The sequence below is a fragment of the Triturus cristatus genome, chromosome 2_1 (genome assembly GCF_964204655.1).
Source record: "Triturus cristatus chromosome 2_1, aTriCri1.1, whole genome shotgun sequence".
In the NCBI taxonomy this organism is placed as follows: Eukaryota; Metazoa; Chordata; class Amphibia; order Caudata; family Salamandridae; genus Triturus; species Triturus cristatus.
In genome coordinates this window covers 679,954,201-679,979,614 of record NC_140581.1, presented here as the reverse complement: position 1 = coordinate 679,979,614, position 25,414 = coordinate 679,954,201, and the positions used below count along the sequence as shown (strand labels likewise).

Below are 25,414 nucleotides of genomic sequence, written 5' to 3'. Positions count from 1 at the left end.
CTCTTCCAATGCCCGAGCCTGTTACAATAGTGACAATTAGTTTTTTTCTTTAACGTTGCAATGTCTTTCCCTAAAAATGGATTAACCAAAACACCTTGACCCTTACCTTGCAAAACAACCAACTCTGCCTTGCGCAATTTGACTCCCAACCTGAAAACCAACACTATGCACTAAACCAACTTTTCCTTCATGGGATTGATTCTGAAATGCTTTTTGAGCCAGCTTAGGTTGCACCTGAATAAACTTATCTTAAAGTCTCTACTGCTTCATTTGTTGCCCATTACTACAGCATTTTGCATACCTCAGGATCTCATCTAAAGCCTTGTCTGTCAATAAATCACATTCTGTTGTATATGCACACTAATCTCTGGTCACAAACCAAGAACGAACTGTGACACAAAATTCCATATAGAATCCGCTGCAAGACGGCTAACGCCCCTCTTGTTGAACATTTCACACAACTTAATCATACCGAGGACGACTTGAGATGGCAGGTGATCAGTGTTATCACACAGTCCACAAGGAACATGAACATTGCATCTGTCCTCAACAAAGAGGAACTTAAATGGATAATTCGCTGCAATAGCCATCACTCTGGACTGAACCGACTTGAGGACTGGTCTAATCTACTCTAATCCATGAGTATCTCTATGTGTACACTTAGCCATGCGTAACATTACTGAAATGTGTTTTCTCTGTATTTCTATGTAGCTTAGACCGAGCAATTCCCTGGCCTTTCAATGCCCTCTAACCCCCTTCCTTCCATTCCCTTGTTATAACTGAATTAGTCTATCACTACTATAACTTATCCCCTCCTACCCCCTTCCTTCCATTCCCTTGTTATAACTGAATTAGTCTATCACTACTATAACTTATCCCCTCTTCCCTCCTTTCCGTACTGCTCCTCGCCCTTCCTACTGGGGCGCCACTTTCCACACTATTGTTTTCCTATCTGGGCTACCTTCACAATTGTCATGTCTCTATTGGCTTCCTTGACCATTCCATCATGGCCGCTCTCTTATTCCACTCCACCTTGGCCCTCTTCGCTTTCGGTTACTGGGCGGAACCAATTCACCAGTGTACTTCCGTCCCACTGAGGCTCCACTCACACAGCCCGTACCCTGACGCTTAGCCTGATCCTCGCAAGCTCCCCAGGTAAGACACACTCGCTCGCTCCCTTCTCCCTTCCCCTACATTACTCGCCCTCTCTCACTCGATTCCCTCCCTCCCTTCCACAGGTCCTCGTGGTATATGCGGCTTGCATCGTAGCTAATTTACAATTTCCTTCGCTCGATTCCCGGACTACCGCCCCACGGTGAGTTTCAATCCTCTGGTACCGCAACTATCAATTCATCCACAACCTCCTCCGGGTTCATTATTCCTTCCTTCTCCCCACAGAATGTAGGTTTCCGAACCCATCGACAAGCCCGACCGGGCTGCCTCGGAATTCCTATCGGTTCTACTCAGACCTGATTCGCCAATTTTGGACCGATCCCACCTTATTCCTTGCCGCTCCCCTGGTAAGCCGTAGCCCGCTTGTCTCCCCCTACTCACACATTCAGTCACTCCTTCACCCCCTCCTAACCCTCCCCTTCTTCTCCAGGCTCACCTATCTGCCCACACGGAATTGTTATATCCATCGAGCCTCGGTTGTGACAGTTTCTGACGGGGCGCTTCATCTTCTATCTCTGGTAAGCCCTTGCACAAACCTCCCTCCACCTGCACCCTACGCTTCTGCACTCCTCCCCCGCCCTCACTCTCCCTTTTCCCCACAGGCTCTAATTCTCGCCTACACCGCATTCCGAACTACAACACTAGGATCGTCTAGTTTAAGCTGGCGCGGCTGCGCAACAGTTACTATTTTATTGGGTCATCCTCTCACTGTAAGTTCTGACCCTGCTATTTTTGTACCACTCCCTCCCTTCTTGCATATTACCCTCTAACTATTCTCGCCTCTCCTTTACTCTTCCCATGCTCTCTTCCTAACTTTGCATATTGTTATTTTTTCTCCCCCTCCCCACTAGGCTCTCTCCCAGGCAATTCATTATCAATTCCTTGTCCTGAAGAGATCCCACTACTTGTTACGGGATCGAAACGTCGTCGACAATCATTTCTAAACTCCAATGTATTACCAGATTGAAATGTCGGAGTATGAAATGTTTTATTGACTTTTTGATAACAATTACCCTTGAGCACAAAAAGTCACCTTTTAAAATCACTTGCCTGGGTACCGGAAATCGGCTGATTTCCTATTACCCTGCCACCAACTCACTCACTGTTTTACTTTTCTCACTATTTACAGTAATTTTTTAGTTATTCTTTGCATTGTCTTTAAACATAAAACCCAATTTTTCATTGAACTAATTGTGGCACTTTAATTTACTCGAATTGAATGGGACCACTGTTCCTTTATAATAATGTTTACACCCTTGGTCCCTTCTGACTCCTAGGGTCTCCTTGTTCCTTATAAATGTCCCTTGCGCAATCGCTGGATTGCAAGGATTTGCTTGAATTTACTCCCACTCACTCCCCTTCAGTGAGTTGTAACCTTTTGTAATTTTCGGTATTTACCTATTACAATTCCGGTTGCCTACCTTCTTCCCCCCTCCCTCTCCACCCCTCCTCCTTCCTTGGGCATGGCACAACACGCTCCCCTTTACTCAGATGACTATATAAAAAGAATATTAGAAGGTCCCTCTCTCTTCACTGAGACTACGGAAAGTACTGACATCACTACAACCACAATCTTTGAGCAACTAGAAAAATCTACCAAGAAATTCATTAGACTTCAGCTAATGATTCGTATGTTAACTGAATACTTGAAATCAAACACAATTCCCCAGGGGCTCCAAGTCCGAAATATCCCAGGAGTCTTCACTGATATTAAGAAGTATCTGACGGGCTTTAGCCATATTGGAACAACATGCTCAAGACACTGGATGGTCTTGGGCATTGATATTGCCACTGAAGAAGCAAAAAAATTAGAGTTAGAAATTAAGGATATAGAAAAACAGATTAAAGAGAACAGTACCCTCACTGACGCTAAGAACCTAATGGACAAAGTTGAGAAAACTCTATCAGAATTTCATCGCATCGAACAAAACAAAAAAATTGTGAAAGTTAAGAGAGACATCAAGAATTACAAAGTAGAAAGGACATATCCATATCTACTTGAGGATTTTTACACCAATAGGGCATACCTAGGTCCTAGAACACAGCGACCCTGGGGTAGATTTAACAAACAGCAACACGTAGTTGGTTTTTCTGAGACTTCGGCTGAGTCCTCAGATAATTCTGACTCCACTGAAGGCCCCAGCACATCCAGAACCAGACCAAACAACCCTGATAATTTTTTAGGGCAAGACCGGGGGCGTCAACCCAGCCGCGGAACACCACGGCTTCCACGTTGGCACAGTACCCCTGGCGACAGACAGACACGCCAGCGATATTACCAATGGTGAATAACACTATTCCCACCATCCACTATTCTAACACAGCGACCACAGACACTATGGGTGAATATCAAACTATTCCAATTTTTAACCTTTCTACTCACTCTCTCTCTGAGCAAGAAATTACATTACTTAGCAAAGGACTCTCATATGTTCCTACCACTAGACCTGATTATTTGCAACTCCAAATTGAACTCTTACGGTTCTTTAGGAAGATTCGCCTTCAGGCCTTCTTTGAAAACAGACCTTTCACCACCTCTACAGCATTTACCACATTTCGCCCTCCCTCTACTTTTTCCCCGCCTCTGTACAGTATCCCACCTGAAGTTCTAACTTTTGAAAAACTGGTTCTAAACGAAGTAGCCACACTTGAACACCAACGTAGGTACATCCCTTACAACCTCTCATTAACCGAGAAAGAAGCTATGAAGAATCTCAAGAGAATGAATGACCTGACCATCAAACCAGCAGACAAGGGAGGAGGGATTGTCATCCAAAACACTGACTCCTATAAACAGGGCATACTGACACAACTTTCTAGAACAGACCACTATCTAAGACTGCCCTCTGATCCCACCAAAGATATTCAAAAACTCATTCTTGATATCACTGAAGAAGGCCTAACCCAAGGCTTTTTGACTAAGAATGAATTTCAATTTCTCAACACCAAAAGTCCCCGCACACCAGTAATTTACACCCTGCCCAAGATACATAAGAACCCCACCACCCCCCCGGGCCGCCCCATTGTGTCGGGTTGTGGCTCTATTTTGGAACCATTGGGTCGCTACATCGATTTCTTTATCAGAGACTTCGTCCCAGTCACTCGATGCTACATTAAAGATACCATGGCCATGATAAATTTTATAGAGGGACTTCCCTTTAACCCTCTCAACGATCTCCTTTGCACCCTCGATGTGGAGTCACTCTACACCAACATTCCCCATGATGAAGGCATTGACGTAATAAGATCCACTCTTAATACCAGGCCACAACCTCATTCAGTCCCTACCTCCTTCATTATTCACCTTCTAAAAATCTGCCTCACAAAGAATTTCTTCCTTTTTGATGGCACATTTTACCAACAAGTTAAAGGAACCAGTATGGGCGCAGTTTTCGCTCCAAATTTCGCGATACTGTACATGGATTGGCTGGAAACCAATACCATACTATCCCCCCACAATCCCTTCAGACCCTACATACAAGAATGGAAACGTTACATCGATGATATTTTCCTTATATGGAACAGTAACACAGACCACCTAGCTCAATTCCATAACTGGCTTAATCATCACAGCAATGGTTTAAAATTTACTGTTAACAGCAGTAAAGAACAAATAGCCTTCCTGGATCTCACTATCATTGCTCAAAACGAGGGTCTCTACACCACCCTTTACCGCAAACCCACTGAGAAAAACACTCTTTTGGCATACAGCAGTCATCACCCCAGAGCCCTTCGAGACTCACTTCCATACTCACAATTCTTGCGGATACGGCGCAATTGCTTCTTCAAACAAGACTATTTCTCTGAAGCTAACCTGCTACTCAAAAAATTGACTGACAGAGGTTACCCACGTAAATTAGTCAAGAGATCGCTTAAAAGAGCGTGGTACTGCCCGAGGGAAACTCTACTAACTCCCAAGGATAAAAAACAGAACGACAAACTTGTGTGTGTCACTACCTTTACACCTATTTCTAACATAGTGAAAAAATGTATCAAGAGACATTGGCCCACACTGAATGCTGGAAACCTCCGTATAGAGTGCCCTATTTTTGCATTTAAAAAGAACAAAAGTATTAAGGATCATCTAGTCAGGGCCGCAATTCCAGAACCAAACAGAGATTCGACCCTTAGAACTTTTTGCAATTTACCACCACTAGTGGGCCACTTCAAATGTACTAACTGTAGTGTCTGCTGCCTCACATTGGATACTAAAACCTTCGTGCATGCTAACATTAACGTCACCTTGAACAATTTTTCTAATTGTAACACTAATAATGTTATATATGCCATAACATGCCCGTGCAATTTGATCTATGTGGGACAAACGACGCAGAAAATCAGGATTCGCATTTGCCAACATAGAAGCAGAATCCGCTGCAAGACGGCTAACGCCCCTCTTGTTGAACATTTCACACAACTTAATCATACCGAGGACGACTTGAGATGGCAGGTGATCAGTGTTATCACACAGTCCACAAGGAACATGAACATTGCATCTGTCCTCAACAAAGAGGAACTTAAATGGATAATTCGCTGCAATAGCCATCACTCTGGACTGAACCGACTTGAGGACTGGTCTAATCTACTCTAATCCATGAGTATCTCTATGTGTACACTTAGCCATGCGTAACATTACTGAAATGTGTTTTCTCTGTATTTCTATGTAGCTTAGACCGAGCAATTCCCTGGCCTTTCAATGCCCTCTAACCCCCTTCCTTCCATTCCCTTGTTATAACTGAATTAGTCTATCACTACTATAACTTATCCCCTCCTACCCCCTTCCTTCCATTCCCTTGTTATAACTGAATTAGTCTATCACTACTATAACTTATCCCCTCTTCCCTCCTTTCCGTACTGCTCCTCGCCCTTCCTACTGGGGCGCCACTTTCCACACTATTGTTTTCCTATCTGGGCTACCTTCACAATTGTCATGTCTCTATTGGCTTCCTTGACCATTCCATCATGGCCGCTCTCTTATTCCACTCCACCTTGGCCCTCTTCGCTTTCGGTTACTGGGCGGAACCAATTCACCAGTGTACTTCCGTCCCACTGAGGCTCCACTCACACAGCCCGTACCCTGACGCTTAGCCTGATCCTCGCAAGCTCCCCAGGTAAGACACACTCGCTCGCTCCCTTCTCCCTTCCCCTACATTACTCGCCCTCTCTCACTCGATTCCCTCCCTCCCTTCCACAGGTCCTCGTGGTATATGCGGCTTGCATCGTAGCTAATTTACAATTTCCTTCGCTCGATTCCCGGACTACCGCCCCACGGTGAGTTTCAATCCTCTGGTACCGCAACTATCAATTCATCCACAACCTCCTCCGGGTTCATTATTCCTTCCTTCTCCCCACAGAATGTAGGTTTCCGAACCCATCGACAAGCCCGACCGGGCTGCCTCGGAATTCCTATCGGTTCTACTCAGACCTGATTCGCCAATTTTGGACCGATCCCACCTTATTCCTTGCCGCTCCCCTGGTAAGCCGTAGCCCGCTTGTCTCCCCCTACTCACACATTCAGTCACTCCTTCACCCCCTCCTAACCCTCCCCTTCTTCTCCAGGCTCACCTATCTGCCCACACGGAATTGTTATATCCATCGAGCCTCGGTTGTGACAGTTTCTGACGGGGCGCTTCATCTTCTATCTCTGGTAAGCCCTTGCACAAACCTCCCTCCACCTGCACCCTACGCTTCTGCACTCCTCCCCCGCCCTCACTCTCCCTTTTCCCCACAGGCTCTAATTCTCGCCTACACCGCATTCCGAACTACAACACTAGGATCGTCTAGTTTAAGCTGGCGCGGCTGCGCAACAGTTACTATTTTATTGGGTCATCCTCTCACTGTAAGTTCTGACCCTGCTATTTTTGTACCACTCCCTCCCTTCTTGCATATTACCCTCTAACTATTCTCGCCTCTCCTTTACTCTTCCCATGCTCTCTTCCTAACTTTGCATATTGTTATTTTTTCTCCCCCTCCCCACTAGGCTCTCTCCCAGGCAATTCATTATCAATTCCTTGTCCTGAAGAGATCCCACTACTTGTTACGGGATCGAAACGTCGTCGACAATCATTTCTAAACTCCAATGTATTACCAGATTGAAATGTCGGAGTATGAAATGTTTTATTGACTTTTTGATAACAATTACCCTTGAGCACAAAAAGTCACCTTTTAAAATCACTTGCCTGGGTACCGGAAATCGGCTGATTTCCTATTACCCTGCCACCAACTCACTCACTGTTTTACTTTTCTCACTATTTACAGTAATTTTTTAGTTATTCTTTGCATTGTCTTTAAACATAAAACCCAATTTTTCATTGAACTAATTGTGGCACTTTAATTTACTCGAATTGAATGGGACCACTGTTCCTTTATAATAACAAAATTCCATATAAGCAAATTCTCTTGCCCACTATGCTGTTTAAAAACCACCAAAAATCGTTCATAGTAAGCATGCAGAGATTCTTTCGCTTCCCGAGTAGTTCTATTGATCTTTAGCCAATCAATGTATCTCACTGGAACTTTTCCTTGCATAAAGGTAATCACCTTATCATACTTTGTCATTACCACAGGTGAAGGTACACAGGTATGTGCATCTCTTGGAGGCTCAGAACGTGGTCACTGCACAACTATCTTACTTTCAGTCCACAAATTACTCGGTACTACAATATCAAAAAATACTATATGAAAGAAGTATTCACGTCTGTCCACAAAACCTTTGAAATCTTTACGAATCTGTGACCTTGTATATACCACTGAGAGGGATTCTCGCTTAACTTCGGAAAGTTGTTTGTGGATGTTGCAAGATCACCTCTGCTCCATAGTACACGAACATACCCCACCATCTGGTATTTCCCTCACAGAAAAAGTTAAAGCCTCATATTGATCTGGGGGTGCTGGTGGCAGCTTACCATTTGCTTCTGTAGCGTCAGATTGTTTCTTTTTCTTTCCCAGTTTCTTTGCCCACTTGCTTTCTAATCTGTCAAAATCACTATTTGCTAATACAATTTACCAATTCTGCAATGTGTAATCTCATCCCTGACGACCGGAATGTCACAATCGCTTCATCATGTAACTGTATCCTAAAGCTTTACTGTAAAGAATACTCTTGGAGGGATCCACCTCATATTTTCCTGCCAATTCAGTTGAATTAGTCAAGGGTAACACCCCCAACTCTTGCGATCTCTTTCCTTAAATAAATCAATTCATTTTCCTGGTATTGGTTCAAATGTGAAATGTCTAAGCAATCTCTAACAAACTCATCTAATTCCACCTTTAATTTTGGTACATCTAAGAGTCTCGCTCTTTCCTAGCTTGTAGATGATCTCTCTGTATCTCCCACCCTTTTATTGTCTTCAAATCATGGGGGAAAAATCCCATTGTCAAACGATGCGGTCTTTTCCTGTGCAACTGGTGTCGTAAAGACAATTCTTCTACCTTCTCTGAATGATTGAACATTTTGAAGTGTAGTCCAGGCAACAATTTGCCATGTCAGGATGAACCCTGTCACAGCTACTCCTCCTACAGCACCTTGAACAGCAGGATTCGGAACAATATTTATTGGTTCAGTTGAAACAAAACGTAATGCCAAACTCTGAGCTTAAACAACTGGCGACACTGGGACAGGAATGGTTACAACAGAAGCAGTAACACCTGGTGCAATTACAGTATGGTCTACTACAACAGTTTCAGGAGCAATGGAAGTTGTCTTTCAATCTGAATTGGATCAACAGAGGCTGTAACCACTGTAGTACTGGCAGTCCTAACACCTTCCATATTCGTTGTGGGGGCTACATATGGCGGTGGGCATGAGGACAATAAGGCATCTGATATACCATCCCCTGAATCACTATAAGTGTCTGTTTTCCTTGCAGCTTCCTCATCATCATTTTCCTGCTTAGGATTCTTTTTAGCCTTAGCTGTTATTGCTGGGTACACTTTAGCTCCTTCAACAATACATTTTTCCACCTTTTCTGCCCTTCATCCCATTGAGCATCAATGTAATTTCTCACTGCTCCCTTTCCTCTTTTCTGATATTTTTCTTTCTCTTTGGCATGAGCTGTTGGCTCCCAAGCATATGCTTCATACTGTGGAGGTGTAGGAGGCAACTTTATTTCATATAACTTTTCGGTTAAGTTTTCAATAATCTTTAAATCAAAAGTACCGTATTGTGGAAATTTAAACGGCCCTTATTTTCAGTGATCTTACACCACTGACGAAGCCACAAGCATGTATGAAGCCCCATAGAATGAGTTGGCATACCTTTCGGTGGAGCCTCTCTTCACCCTCCCGAACTGGGGCTCGCACATCACCCCTCATCAAATCTCTAAAGGCTTTGAAAGATTTCATGATTACAAAAATTCAACAAGATATTAACAATAACCAATTCAGAAAATTTCAATATTTTTGTTTAACTTTCAATTCCCTATAAGTCAATACTTTCCTCCAATCCTGGGACAGTTTTCTTTCGTAGGCCTATCACAGCTTAATATTTGAGGACTAGTCAACCAGTCTCAGCGCAGCACTCCACTTCAACTGATCTATCTCAGCACGGCACACTCTGATATAATTCTTCATTCCTTGCAACTGTTCACTCTCCTTTACAATTCTCACAAACACCAATTCTATAACTCTAAGCAAGCACAATTGAAAAATAACTTGACTGCTCAGCTCAAGAATTCAAAGTAGTTCATTCGTATAATAAACAAAATCGGAAAATGTTTCAATAATTTCCATCTTCCCTAAACACATGCATGTGAATGAAATCTTGACCAGCAGGAAACCACCCCGACTGATAGTTTCCCCTCTGCGTAATAGGTTCACTAACACCAATCAATATTAGTACCCTCAAAACAAACTATTACAATAATCCCTGTCTCAATTGTGCCGGTAATGGTACCTCACAAATTTGCACCACAAACCTTAGCAGATTTAACACCCCAATTTCAACTATCCGGGGATCTTGGACTACTCAGAGTTCGATAACTTCAACTGCTTAACATCTAAGCATACACACAACCATTCTGTAGATTTTACCATACCACAAAATACACAACTTCAGCATGCCGACTGATTCTTAATCAGAAAATGCTGACGCATACCCTACTGATATACCTCCACCACTGTAACTGCCTTTGAAACCGCAAACTCTTTTAATCTTAAAGTTCAGGCTGTGGACTTAAGGGACAAGGGCAATTTTAAACTGGGGTAAATTATTTCTGCTCCTTTCTCCTGGACCGTCCTTTCGCTACTTCTTGAAGGAGCGGGGTTTTCTATGTCTCAATCTTCAGGTGTTATCATTAAATAACCCCCACCACTGGTCGTATGGACCTTTGTTTGTTGATAAGGAGAAGTAAGGAGCAATCATCTACATAGCAATAAATCATTAAAGACTTTTAGTTCAGTCAATAAAGAGAATTGGTGTGAGTTAAAGGGTTTTATTTTCATTCAATAGGTATTAACCTTTAATGGTGAAAGCTAAAGATTATTTCAATCGATATTTGACAATAAAATATAACATGCTCTATCGATGTTGGCCCACACATATGGCTTCATTTAAAAGTCCTTCCATTCATAAACATAGTTCTCCTAAAAGCTTCAACTATATTATTAAGGGAGAAAGAGGCCTTATGATTTTCCTATTAAATAATCAAATATATATTTTTTAATTTACCTCTGACATTAAGAGGCATATTATGTTCCTCATCATGCGACTTACAGAGAGCATATTCTTACATATGGTACAATGTGTAAACCCCTACCATTTGGCCCACCAGTTAGTTGCACCACTTTTCCTTTATTTACTATTCTGGGTTCTTAACAAAGGCATCCCACTAATCTCCTGCACTAATTTCAGAATTAATCAACAAATTTAGCAACATTAACCACTGAAATATAGACAAATCTGATAAATACCCAAAGACGTTCCTGCATCTTTCAGTTTGTCATCTGTGTTAAAATATAGTTTCTCAATACCAGTTCGTAATTTATGTGCGCAAACTACTATGTCACTTCTAAATACCTAAACACAATAACATAGTCCTCATCGGATTGACCCCTAGGTTGCACACCTTAACAAAACTTGTAACATTCAATTACCATGATCACGATGTTGCCATACTGCAATCTCATTTGTTTTTGCTTAACCATAGAATAATTTTCTAATGCAGGCAAAGTACAGTTTGCAGCTGAGCAATTTTCTTCTCTCCCTCAAAAATCTCCACTTGTGCTATAATGGATACTCTACAAGAACACTCCAGGTGCATCTCCATGTTTCAGAAATAAAGGGGCAGAACTTAAATCATAATGTTTGTGCCTCTAGTAGTTAGTAAAATAACATAACAAAAGTAGAAAATGCTTTCTGTGCTGGCACAAAAAAAATCTAAAATAACAAATGTGGTCACTGCTGACACATGAAAAAAGAATAGGAGTCTCGAGATTAGAATAGTGCCACTGAGAAATTAGCATGTATGTATCTAGGCTACAGCAACAAATGTCATGGAAAGGCAGTTAACCAGAAGACACATGTTTACACCCCAAAACAAATGTTGAAACTTTCTCTCAGTGCAGTCAGACAATACAATTACACACGTCCATCTTCAAACTACCTGCCCTCAGTTTCAATGTTCACCCACCCAATATGTTCACTGCTTTGCAGTTCGTCCAGTGATCATCCTACAGTTTAATACACCAGTGCTGCTATCAAGGCGATGATGGTATACCTGGACTGTTTACCATGAGCACTCTGCATGTGCCGTCTTCCGGCTTCGTATCCAACTATGGCTTTGCCATTCTCAAGCCAGATTAGGGTCAAAACCGACAATGACTTTGCAGGAAGTCAGTGACAGACACCAAAACACCTGGGAGGCAGTCACACCAATCTGATTATGCACACCACAGGCAGCGAAAATGACCTTATAGAACAGCTTCTGCTACAATAGGCATCCCCTCTGCTTCAGCTTCATTTTCATCATCAATATTACAATGAAGCAAGTTCAAAGGTAAATGAAGTTTAATAAGAGATACAAGTGTATAGAACTGAAGGGAACACAGAATCTACTCGCACAGCGACAATAGCTCTCCTGGCAAAGGGTTAAAATAAAAAAACAACAGCCATGCCAAACAGGACAAATGGCCCGCCGAAACCAAAATGAACTTGCAAGGTTAAATAGGAAAAAAACAAAAAAACAAAAAGGCACACATGGGAGATGACAACTAATGTAGTATCAGCTGCAGTGGAAAAGCATACACCTCATTAGAGAGTTAAATAAGAAAGTAAGATCCTGTAAAGAGAACGTGGTAAAACAAAAAGCAAGCAACAAAAACTTGAGACCCCTGGGATAAAATAGTTTTCCAGATTTGACAATCTGAGATTACTAGAGCACTGACATAACAAGCATACTGTGAGGCTGTCTGATATGCAAAAAAAGGTGTTTGAGGGAGGTGAAACCTAGGTGAAGGGCAGAAAGAAAAGGACAATAGCTGGAGATACCTTAAGTGTAGTAGGTTTGCACACAGCCAATGGTTGCTGAGAAACAGGACAAATTAATCGAGAGGTAAAATTCACTGCAACAGTACAGTGGTTTGATAGGACAGATACACAATACAACTGATAGTGACTTAACAACTGCAACTGGAAAGGTGAAAATAAACAGACAACGAATGTGACAGAGAGGAGGAGGCAAGCACTGGTGAGGTGAAATAGGAATACTCCAGGCTGAAATTGGAAATGTATAAGTGCATCAAAGATAACCTTGACGAGCACCATAAATGCATACGATGTTCAAAACGGCCAAGGACAAAAATGTGGTAGCCACAAAACAAAATAAAGTTTAACAGTATGCATCAAAAATAGAAGCGGGCAAAAAAACAGCTTCATATTAAAATGTAGGCAGATACTGCAACCGAAAGGGAAGGAACTGTCCGAGCTCTGTTGCACATTAGGAACAAGCATTTACAATGCAGCAGGTCTCGCATTTGCGAGAGTTTAAGCTATTGGCATTATAAATGACAATGCCTTTTATTTATCTGTTTTGAATACCAACCCATAAATAAAAGGCATGGTCATTTACAATGCCAATAGCTCAAACTCTCGCAAATGCGTGACCTATTGCATTACAAATGCTTGTTTTTCCTTGTGATCATTAATAAAGACAGAGGACACCTCAAATTCTATTTGTCCATGTGGTTAACAGCTAGAACATATGTTCCCTGAATAGCCTATGATGATCCTGCACCAACAGTTTTCCCTCTACAGTGCACAAGATACCGTTACGGCTACAGTGGGGCACTGTAACGCCGAACCTTTCTTGTTTTGTGTTCTCACCTCAACTTCAATCTTACTACTGTAAAAAATAAATCTAGCCTTTTGATGAAAGTTCAATTACATTTACATTCATGACTAGAAGATACATTAACATGAGCAGAACCAAAGTCTACAATCCAGGTACAAAGATGATCAGTTGTATGCACTTACTAGGCCCGCAGGCTCTCCCATATAATTGTGCTACCTACAGAATGCAAAATTGACAAAACTTACAACAAGCACTAAAAAAAAACAACCAATCCCAGAAGACCTTCAGACTACACACACTTCATTGAAAATAAATCTTGCTTTAAACCCCCTCATCCCCTTTGTAAAATATTAGCACTTCTCTATTTAATGGCAAGGTTTGGAACAAAGTGGTCACAATTCAGTTACACATCTGTAGCTGGTGTATACCCCCAAAATCACAACTTGCGGCGGTTACAGGAAATAAACAAAATGCAGTAATGAATGGGCCTTCACCCCCTTCTGCTGCCAACCACAGTATCTTCAGGTTAATCAATCATCAAAGAGGGTGATGAGAAAATGAGACTCCAGAATTCAGCAGATTCACTTCTTAGTTAATCTGCCCTGTCTATCAATGAAGGATGCACCCATTTCAAGCAAAGGTGCATAGCCTGTAAAGCTCCTTGACACAATATTCCATCCATCAGTATTTCAAATTACACTAAGGGAGGAGATGTGAATAGTATTCCACAAAAAAAGGGGGGGGGGGGGAGGAAGGAGGTAGAGGCTAGGTTTATCCTCCTTGTAGATGCGTTTATCAAAAAGATTCGAAAGAAACCTGCCCAGGGGATGGTATGAGATACAGCAAATTTCCACTGAGATCGTTCAGTAGGAAAATAACATTTTTCCTAGAGACCCCTCACCGACCAGGGTTGCCCCTTGGTGGCATGCTTCATTGGTGGGGTTCATCCCAATCCTTTACGGATGAAGGCGTGCTACGACTCACCGGTTACGCTGGAGCATTTATGGATTTAGTTAATGATAAAAGATAGTGAGGTGGAGGGGAGTGGAAAAATTAGTTAAAAATACCTGAATAGTAGGACAATACTTTTAGTCCCGTCCCTAGTCGGTAAGGTTAAAATTAGGGGTTGTAACTGAAGGCGTAGACTGTAATGAGTCCGTTCTCTTCAGAAATGATCGGTCAATATGTTTTGAGCCGTTCTCCTAAAGGCTCTTCTTCAGGACCTATAGGGAATCTAATCTCAATGGTACCACTGCTCAGAATCCTCTATAAAGGAAACAATGGATAGCATGCCATGCGCATACCCCTATTATATATACGGTAACTTTGGTGTTATTCTGTATATCTTTGACGCGGCACTATTGCGCCATGGTCTTTGCCAGGGAGGAGGGGCCTGTAGTCAAACCTTCGTCAAGGCCCTTCTCGGCTTACTTGCCTAAATCGATTCCCTGGAGACCGCATGTATAACCGCAATGCAAAAGTACAGGTTTGCATTGTGGTAACTGTTCGCATATAGAAAATACAGAATTATAATAAAACAAGTGTTCCTAGACTGTAAGGACAGAAGTGTCCCACACAGAAAGCGTAGGGCTTTCATGAGGTTGGTGGTCATATTCATTAAGTGTAGCATTATAATACAGTGTTGTTGCTCTTTCAACCTCTGTCACCATGATTCCTATTAAAAGCAAGTTCTAACTGCTCCCATTGTGACCTCCCTCGCCTGTTTGTCTACCTCGTGCTTCTTCTGTCTCCCCAGATTAGCTCTTTTCATTTTGACCCATCTGCAACTTGTTGGCTCTCTGTAAACCATGTTTTGCGCCATCTGGTTTGTTCTGTAATCCTGATTTGCACGCTTTAATTCACTTTTCACTTCACTCTATCAGTCTACTTTCTATTTGTTGGGCTCCCATTCAGACCCACTGTTTCTACTTGCTTCCTCTATAAAACCTCTCTGGTATGCCCATTTTTCTGCCTCGAATTTGATCAGTTTCAACAAATCTGTCAAATCCTTCTATAGCACCTGGTTTTGCTCCTATTATTTTGCTCCATCTGCAACATATTTTGCCTTCCCTGTGGCCTACAGTGCAGTTTTGATCTTTTTGAAACGCAGTTCTCTGCTGTTTTGCTCCATTTGTGGCCCACCATTTATGTTTATCTGGTGCATCTATGACTTCTATTTAGCTCAATGACTTCAGTTCTATCTGTGACTCTGAGTGACTTGTTTTGCTCGCTCTGTTCTGCTACGCTCCAATTACTTCTACCTGTGGTCCATGAACATCTTCTTTTGCTTCATCTGCCCGGGTCCATCTATGACTCAGTTTTGCTCCCTCTGTGATGTTTGCTACATACATGTTTGTTTCACTCCACAGTCTCCCTAGGCCGATATCCAACGTCTGATGGCACAGCCTATTTGAAGGATTCCCAGTAATCCCTCCCTACCAACTACTCTGCCCCTCGAGTTTTGCCCAGAGACGCCTTCTCTAAGGGAGGCACCACGAAGGCCGAACACCATCTTGGTAGTTACTCTAGACTGCATTACTTAACTCAACCAGCAAAGGCCTGTCAAAATATCAGAGCTATACAATATATCAGCACAGCAAACGTTGAGAACATACTGGACACCAAGACACCCGATTTTTCCTTTCCTCGTGTGAAAGAGGTGATATTATACAATTTTCATTGCATGCCTGCTGTGTGAACTATATACGGATTAGAAGGCGTGCATGGTTATAATTTATACCAAACGCCAATCACCAAACTCCAAGAAATCATATACAAACGCACTCAACCAAGTGCATTTTAGAGACATTGTTATGTACATGCAACAATTCCATATTGCTATATTACAACGGCACTTGCTAGTCTATTATACTCCATCTATATTATTTTCTTACTCCAGTCCAAACAAAAAAAAAAAAAAACACACACACTAGACACCTCTGTGAGAAACAAAGCCATCTAGATGACAGAGTGCAGCATGTCAAGAAAACCCCTCTACCCCACACAAATGTACATATCGGGCCCAACGACTAAAAGATGCCTTAAAAAGCAACATCCACAAACGAACACTTTTCCATGGAAGCTAGACAACTGGTTAATGACACTTAGCAACAAAAAAGTTCCCTAACACCGAGAAACCGAGGAAAATAAAAAGAAAAGCATGGTTAAGTGATACACAGAACTACACTACAAAGGCCCCCACAGGATCAGACACTACTTATTTATACCATTCACTGATATAAAACTTTACTAAATAATATGTAGGCCATTTTGGGGCAGCTTCTGTCCGGTCGGTAGTAATCACAGATCGGTAAAGAGCGCTCAGTCTCCAAAAGGGCTACTGGACCGTACAAATGTGAATAGTGTGCTTACTATACAAAAGGCGGTGCAAGTAACAGAAGAAAACCAGCTGGGGTGACAAGGGCTCAGCTGTTACCTGTTAAAGACTCAAGACAGCATAATAGTTTTCTATTTGGTGATCTGACTGGAATATGCACAGAACTCCTACTTGCTGCTTGCTAGTGGGCTGCTTGCTTAAGTTTAAAATTGAGCACGGCGCCGCTGAAAGGACACTGCACTTGGTTTCTTTTTTTTTTCTTTTAACTGTATTAACGATTTAAGTTTGCTCATTTTTAAAGTTTTCTGATCAGGCTGCACCCCAGACACAGCCTTTAAGTAGATTGATGCTTGCTACAGCAGTTAGCACTGGGCTGTTTCCATCCTTGAGCATCCACATCCGAGACACAAGATGTGGGAGGTCTCTTCACCCTGCTGTAATCGGCCCAACTGAAGGAGGAATCAAGGACAGACAAAAGTGCAGGCCTCACCTAGAAATGTAATTTCTGCTCATAATCGAGACTGCAGACTGCCCCCTTAACCTTGACCCCATATATGTACCTCTCCAGTTCCCCCCACTCACCTGCAACCACAAAATAAGGTCAATTCACTGAAAAGAAAATGAAAAAGAAATCTTAAACATATAACTCGTACGACATTCAATCCCTAAACCCGTTCATCTTGGGGATAATTTCCAAGCATGACAGGCGAGTCGGTCTAACATCGCTATCTGTTCCTCTTGATAGCATTCAGGGTTAAGGCAATTAACAACATTCAAGGTACATCTCAAATTGTTCCGTTCTCCCGCAGTGGTTATTGAACGATCTCCTGAGTCGACTTGGCACCAGTTGGACACCCTTGCGTCAGGCTGATTGTATTCAGTTCTTTAAGTGCAATAACTCTAGCAGTACGATGCCAGAAGAAGCACTCGTCAATCATTTCTTCTTAGTTTGACGAGGACGATGCTCAGAGAGGCAGTGCTGTGAGTTTCCCAGGTAGGCCCCTCACAACGTCTCCAGTGAAAAGGTAAGGTCTGACTTGAGCTCCTCTGAAGCTCTTTCTTTAAATCGTGCAGCGATGCCATTAGATCCTCCTTCGTGAGAGACATGGTGACTGCCACTGGTGTGTCTGTCGTGTTTTCACGTGACTCTGCTGGAGAGAAGTAGTTCGATACCTTGTTGTGTTGTTGCTTCTTCAGAGGGATTAAGGCAACTAGACTGGCTAGGTGGATTAGTCTGTGGATGCCGGGGATAGGCTGGACTATACGTGTCACCCATGCAGTAACGCCCTCGGCTGGGATTGCGAAATGATCACTCGCAGCTTCCCTGCCTTCCGGGCACACTCACCCCAATACGCTTGCTCGAGGCCCCAGGTGGGAGTTGCCCGACTTACGCCAGAGAATCGTGGTCCACTTGGGGCAGGAAGCTGCAGATGCAGTTCTCTCTGCACAGTCCCTGCATTAGCACTCTCTCTATCTGATTGCGAACATGACCTGTATGCGTTGGAAGGCCTCTGTCAGATTGGTCTGTGGGGCAGCCTGCGACTCGTCCCAGACCAGGAGCAGTTCAGCATACGTGTACCCCTCATATGACCAGCTCGAGAAGTGCCCCCAGCGTAACCAGCCCTTTGTAATTGACAAAATCCCTATTGGTCTGATTAAATTCCGCTTTGTTTATCAAACATCCATACCTCCTCTTAGAACTGTAAACCGAAAGCCTCGTGCCAGGGGTAGGTGCTGGGCCTTGTCCATTGGGTCCTCCATCTTAGGGTCTGGCACCTTGAACTGTGTGGCATTGAATAGGGGAGGTATTCTGTCATGGAATCCACTGTGGTGCATTAGGGGATTCGGCCTGGATAAAGGACTGTCCCCTCCAGACAGTGGGATTACCCACGGCCCCTCTTTGAGCTGTTCCGGCCCACACTGCCATGCGAAGATCAGGCAATCCATGCCAACAAGCATCCAGGCAGCCCAAAAGTTTGACCTGTTCATTTCCCCACCCCACCCTCGGGGAACCAGGCAGGTCCTGTAGCTTTCCTTTCTCGAACTGGAGCCACCAGGCGAGAGAGATTGGGAACCGCAGTGGCTGCAGATTGGCAGCGCAGGCTCCAGGGGTGGCACTCACCGGGACCTTGACAGGCTGCGCACGACTCCCTGCTGGATCCGCTTTCCGCCGCTGACCCTCGCCAGTATCGGGGGATGTGCTCCGTTGTGTGGTCATCAGGACGCTACATCCTCAGCCTCCGTTTTCAGGTGCCATCTTGTCTCTGGCAGTCACCCTCAAATCTACTATTAATCCTTGTTGTGCAAGATCATCAAAGCTTTTTTGGCCCCCCTGACCCTCTCTGCAACCTTTTGTGGACGTCTGAATGCGATTCTGGTTGATACACCGCAGTGCGCCTTAACTCTGCTAAAAGCTATAGCGTAGCCGTAGTGGATCACATCCACTTGGACATCTTGGCTGGACATCCCCCTTACTTTACAATTCTAATGGGTGTTTTCAGCATTATAATTTAATAAAATAGTCTTACATATATTTTCAAATCAGACTGTGTATTCTTATGAAGTAGAAGGTTAGTTACCTGATCAATAAAATAAAAAACTATTCCAAAGTTGGAATCTTTTTAGGACACATTCTGAAAAGATATTTTTTGCATTTGGAATTACAAGACATTGTATCATGATCGATAAGCTATTAAAAGTTATTTACCTTGTATTTAAATATAAGCTATGCCAGTAGCAGTCATTGCACAGCTGAATGACAAAGCAGAGGGGCGATGTCCTTTATCTCTCTTTTCTATCTTATCCCACTCTTCTTCTCCGGGCCTGCTGCTAACCGGCACATTCATCTGGTGGGAAATTGGCTGTGGATAGGCATGGAGGCATTCATCACTTCCATTAGATCTGGATGGCAGGGTTAGTATGTTCTGACATTTACTCCAGTGTGACTCCAAGAACACATGCTGCAGATTAGTCAGTAAAGATTTCCACTCTTCCCTTTAAGTTGTTTTGTAAATTTGCTGGAAACCAAAACAAGAAATACAGGTCAGCCACCCTTGCGTCTTTCTTGATGCTCTCCATTAATTATCTCTTGATTTAAGTCATATATCTGAGAGCAGCAAAGGTATGGGCTTCCCAAGCATTTAAGCATTGGTCTTTCTATCTCATTGCAGCCTTGGTTACTAGTTCATTCTATTGAGGGCATACCATCTATGCTAATATTGTACCAATTTCTGTTTCTCTCCTGCCAGTGCCTTCATGGGCAACTTTAACTACCTTGACTGGGTTTATAGAACAAACACCCAAACATGTAATATTCAAAAACCTCTGCATTTCAAATGCAAAGTCCACAATGTCAGTGTGAACAGTAACACCCAAAAGCCCAGCACTCCTCAGGGCATTCTCCATACGCTCTACTTTGTTTTTAAAGATGTGAACATGTGCGAAAATATTCAACTTTTCTAAGACCCATATTCCATCTCCTGAAACATTGTCCCTACCTTATATGTCCCCCTTGCTCCTAGTCTTAGTGCGAATGGGGATGTCCTCCAATGCAACGCCATGTTAATAGTAAAGAATTATCTTCACTTATGCATTTTTCGATCCTGTGAAGGATTTGGTTACATCGTATGGATGTCTTTTGATCAGAAAGATAAGAGCTGAACCAGAATTACAAACAGAAGCATCGCACATTGGTATCATATAGCTGCATCCAGGCATGCCATTCATTATTTGAGATTCTTTAAGCACTGTAAAGTGAGAAGGACGCAGACCCTCTACATCATAGGCGATTCAACATGTTTACGATCAATCTGGCTTTGTTTCAAGTTGTGCTCGACAAATACCCCAAGGCCAGGCGTTATTAGACTCGAACCATCCCCATTCAATTATTTGAGAGTAAACTGTTGCCAGCCTTGCCATATAGACCCGCATATGTATTTACCGCTATAAATAGGAAGCAGGTATTTTTCTAACTAATTAAACGTGCCTCTCCTGATGAAGGCCCCTGTGCCGAAATTCATATAGAGAAAGTTCCTCTAAATGCATTGAGCACTCCAACAGTGTCATAAAAATCAACTATATATGATAATTGGATTTTGTTACCATGTGTTATATCTGGTCTTCTATGTCGATGTGAAAGTATATTTTTTAGAGGTAATCTTCTATCTCAGTTAGGATCTGTACAACATGACAATATTGAGTTATACATATACTGGAATTGTTTAATCGTTTCATGGAACCACTCACCGAAATTCTACACGCATCTAACGTGCAATATCACATGTGCGCCGACGACACACAACTATACCTGAAGATCCACACCTTAGAAGACATCAAACTGCTTAATACAACACTTAGGAATACCCAGACTTGGCTGGCAGAAAACCATCTCAAATTGAATGCCCTAAAACCGGAATTCCTTCTAAAAGCTCCACCCGCCCAAGTCCCCATAATGCAAGACTTGATTAAACATCTTACAGCATTCAACGTTCAACCTACCATCGTGGACTCAGCGAAATCACTAGGAGTAACTCTTGACAGTAACCTCAACATGCAAAAACACATCAGCAATGCTACAAAGGGAGCAAACTTCCAGATAAACACACTGAGGAAGCTGAAACCCTTCCTACCATTCAATGACTTCAAGCAGACAGTACAAGCTCTAGTTATACCTAGAGTGGAGTACGGAAGTGTCTCTCTTTGTGGCCTACCCAAAGCCTCAACGGCACCGTTAAGAGCTTCAATCAATGCTGCAGCAAGACTCATCACTGGTTCTAAAAGGAGTTCCCACATCTCCCCGGATCTACAATCCTTTAACTGGCTCCCTCTTGAAGCCAGTATTCATTTGAAAATAGCGTGTATGACGCACAAAGCCATGCATCACAATGCACCCGGCTATCTGGCACAGAAACTGACAATCTCTGGTGGGATCAGATCTTCAAGAAGTGCGGAAAACCTACTACTGAAACTTCAAAGATTCAACAAGAAGAAAACATAACCGAACCTTCTCAGGGATGGCGCCCAGAATCTGGAATGTCTTACCCCCAGAAACCAGACCTAACCCCTCCACTGCTTCTTTCAAAAAGGAAGTAAAATCGATTCTCATGGCCAAATTCACCTGAGTATGGTCTATAGAAATCTCGAGACCAATCGCACCCGCGTTACTAACCTCATGTTGATAAGAGACCATCTAAGCAACCTAGACATTATATCTTCCCTCGGTCTTACACAACGGGATAGTTTCTGTGTTGTACCATAATATTTTGCTTTTACAAGACGTTATGTATATGTGCTTTGATTTACATTTATTTGATGTATAAAGAACTTTACTAACTGTATAGCACTCTGATATCCGCAAGGATCTTGTTCGCGCTCTATAAAACTTTCAAAATAAAATAAATAAATAAAATAAACTTTAACACTGATCGTGGTGTCCTTGAAGCGGGCGCCGCGCTCAGTGTTAAAGTAAAAAATTATAATAAAGAAACGGAGCGCGGTGTCCTTAAAGCAATGCCGCGCTCAGTTTTAAAGTTAAAAGAAAAAAAAAGAAAAGAAACTGAGCAGGGTGTCCCTGAAGAGGGCACCGCACTCATTATGAAGTTAAAAAAACAGAGCGCTGTGTCCCAGAAGTGGGTGCCGCGCTCAGGATACAAATACAATAAATTATCATCCGCCATTGTCCCCATTAGTGCACATAAACAAAATAGTGCTCACCCCCTAGATAAAGCAGACCATGTACGAAGCCAAGTAAAAGAACCAGTCGTCATGGGTGGTAACAAATGGCGACAAGGTGATAACAAGGAAGGAATAACAAGCCTCATAATGAATCGGAAGCAAGCATTTATCAAGAACAATGACACTAGCCAATGAAAAGTATGGGCGGAGAGTGGGCGAAGCTTACACAGCATACTAGACTACTGCGCGCTGCCGCTAGGCTCAACCTAAAAAGTGTACAGGATGCACATGGAAGGTAATGAAGGAAAAATCTCAGATTTCTAGGATTTCTGAAGCATGCAGAGGGTCCTTCAGTGCGGCAGATTATAGAGGTCCTTGGACTCATAGGGCTGTTAACTTTCAGTATACTGTTCCCTGGAGCTCCACCAAGCAACATCAGAGCAAAACCTTTTAATTACACAGGACGCAATATAATATTGAAAAATGCATGAAAAACCAGTGATCCTTACTATGAAGACCAAATAAGAATCTTTACAAACTATACGAAAAGGTACAAAAACTCAGAAAAAGGAGACTGTAAAACAGAAGTTACAGGCCATGAATATAATGTACATATTGTACCCGATTAAGTTTCAAATCAACCATGACGGACGCACACACCTCTTTACAGAGCCACCTAAGTGTGGAATTTGCTTGAACTGGTAGTCCAGACCAGAAGGCCACAGATCATGAAAAACTCAGAGGAAAGGTGCATAGAAAGGTAATTTTACCGACACCAGCAAAAACAGCTGTACTAAAATAACTGTCAATTTTTTTTTTCTTTTCAGGGGCATTTGACAACTGGATGTTGAAGATGTGGTGGGACTAAGTGCAACAAATTAAATGACCTGTGACGAAAACTAAAGAGAAGTAAAACTGGGAGACCACACTAAAGCCATGATGCAAATGAATTGAATCTGCAGAGGCTGCAACAAAACTTGACTGATGGGCATACGCTGGTAACCGGGAATACACATGGGGGGAAAATGGCATACAATCATGCAAATGGAAGTGACAAGAACTAATCTATTTCACACTTACAGCTTATTTGCGAGTGACCAGGGTGGGTACAACTGAAGATAATGTGCATTCTAGAGAGATAGGTGTGAAGATATGCACACATGCCTAAGCTAAGCATGATGTAACGGCTGGACAGAGGGGACCTCACACCCATTTGGGAGCCGGGTGACACTGGTCCGTATAGAATCCCTCCTGTGTATTAAATATCAGTCTCAACAAGTTCAATTTTAAGTTGAGAGTAGGTTAGAATCATTAGATTGCCATTTGCACTAAATAACTGGTTAAAGGGGACTCAGTCCACAAATGGGGGCAAATCAGTTAAGTAATTACCTGGAGTTTGCATTTGGGCACAACATCCAAGTTATGTTTTATTAGTATGTTCATCCAATAGGGCGGTGTTGGAACAAAAGCTGCTATTGTAATGTGCCAGTGAGTAAAAACAGGACACAAGAAGGTGCAATAAAACACAACTGAATAGGCACAGGTAATACATGGTTTGAGGGAATATCACTAAAACTAGGAACTGGAGGAAGTAGTGAACAAGGAAAAAAGATCAAAAATATAAAGATGGGAATTAATATTAAGATATTCACTGCGAATGCGAGAGGACTTAACTATACCAAATGGCTTAGGGATTTTTCATAGTTCAAACAGCGGGGTACTGGTATATAGATGGGGTCAGATCTACTCGGCAACTTATTCATAATATTATAAGGGGTAACAAAGTGGGTACCAGCTGGGGAGGTGGGGGGGGGGATGGGGGGGGTGGGTAGGGTGTCATTCCAGGAAGAATCTACTAAAGCAGATGTGGAGTGAAGATATGTCCCAACTTATGAATTAGTGGTTGGGAGAGAGAGAGAGAGATATGTGTAGAGAATTTATATATCCCAAATGTAGAAGACTAAGATTTCTTTTAGAAGGTGTTTAAAGCTTCTGTGTCGTTGATAAACACCCCCATGCACTGGGCAGGATACATTAACTGCATTGCAGGTCACCGACAGACATCCCTTTGAAATAAAACTAAAGCCAAGGATTATTGCTGCCCTACAGGAAGCAATAAACACAACAGGCATTAGAGAGATATAGAAGGCCCTAATCACACTCGTACTCCTATTACTCAGCCACAAGTGACACACAGACTAGATCATATTTTAGTCTCTCAGACTTGCTAAAACCAATATTAAATATTTGGGAGAGGTCAGTCTATTCACTTTTCACTTCAGACAATTATGCATGCGGGAATTATTGACCACGGGATCCCAGTGTGGAAACTACAAGAAGAGGATCTGCAGGACATGACATTTTGGGCCGTGACGCTAGTATAGCCTACTTTAAAAATAACTAGGAAACATTGACTAGTCCAGCAACCAAGGGGGAGACAATGAAGGCAAAGCTTAGGGGTGAATGTATATCCCACATATATATGTACTCTAGTACAAATAAAGCAGAACTGTGTTCAAAATTAAGCACATTTTCTCAACTAGAGAAGGTAGAGTTGAAATAGAAGGCCCTGCCTGGATCGGGAGTACATAGCAACCAGCAAGGAAGCAGGTCGCTAGAGAGCCCGCTACCTGGGTTGCAATTAAAATAAGCACTGAAGAGCCTGAAGAAAAAAAAGAGTACTTTAAGAAAATGTAGAGGCATACCGTGTGTAGCAGGAACCTAATTTTGTCCATGTTCTCAAGGCGGCATTGCTGCAGGTTGCAGCGAGAGGTGAGCAGCGAGATTGAATTAAACGAGGCGAACACCGCTGCGTGCTGGACCCGAACCGCACTGGAGCTGCAGAAAGGCGGTCAGGATGCTGCAAGGATTCCCCTCCGGTGGGGAGGAGGCAGCGGCAGCACATTTTTTTGGCAGCTGTACATCAGCAGCAACTGCAAGGGAT

The 25,414-nt window shown here is 42.7% G+C and overlaps 1 protein-coding gene across 10 annotated transcripts in view; it reads right to left on the bottom strand.

Moving 5' to 3' along the window:
• Nucleotides 1-25,414, bottom strand: part of APC (APC regulator of Wnt signaling pathway) — an 858,190-nt gene that overhangs the window by 708,366 nt on the left and 124,410 nt on the right. For 2 of the 10 annotated variants that reach the window (XM_085632601.1, XM_085632603.1), the window contains one exon: nt 19,505-19,814. The exons of the other annotated variants lie outside the window; for them this stretch is intronic. The gene's annotated coding sequence lies outside the window, so the exon portion shown is untranslated. The remainder of the gene's footprint in view (nt 1-19,504; nt 19,815-25,414) is intronic. 10 annotated transcript variants of the gene reach the window in all.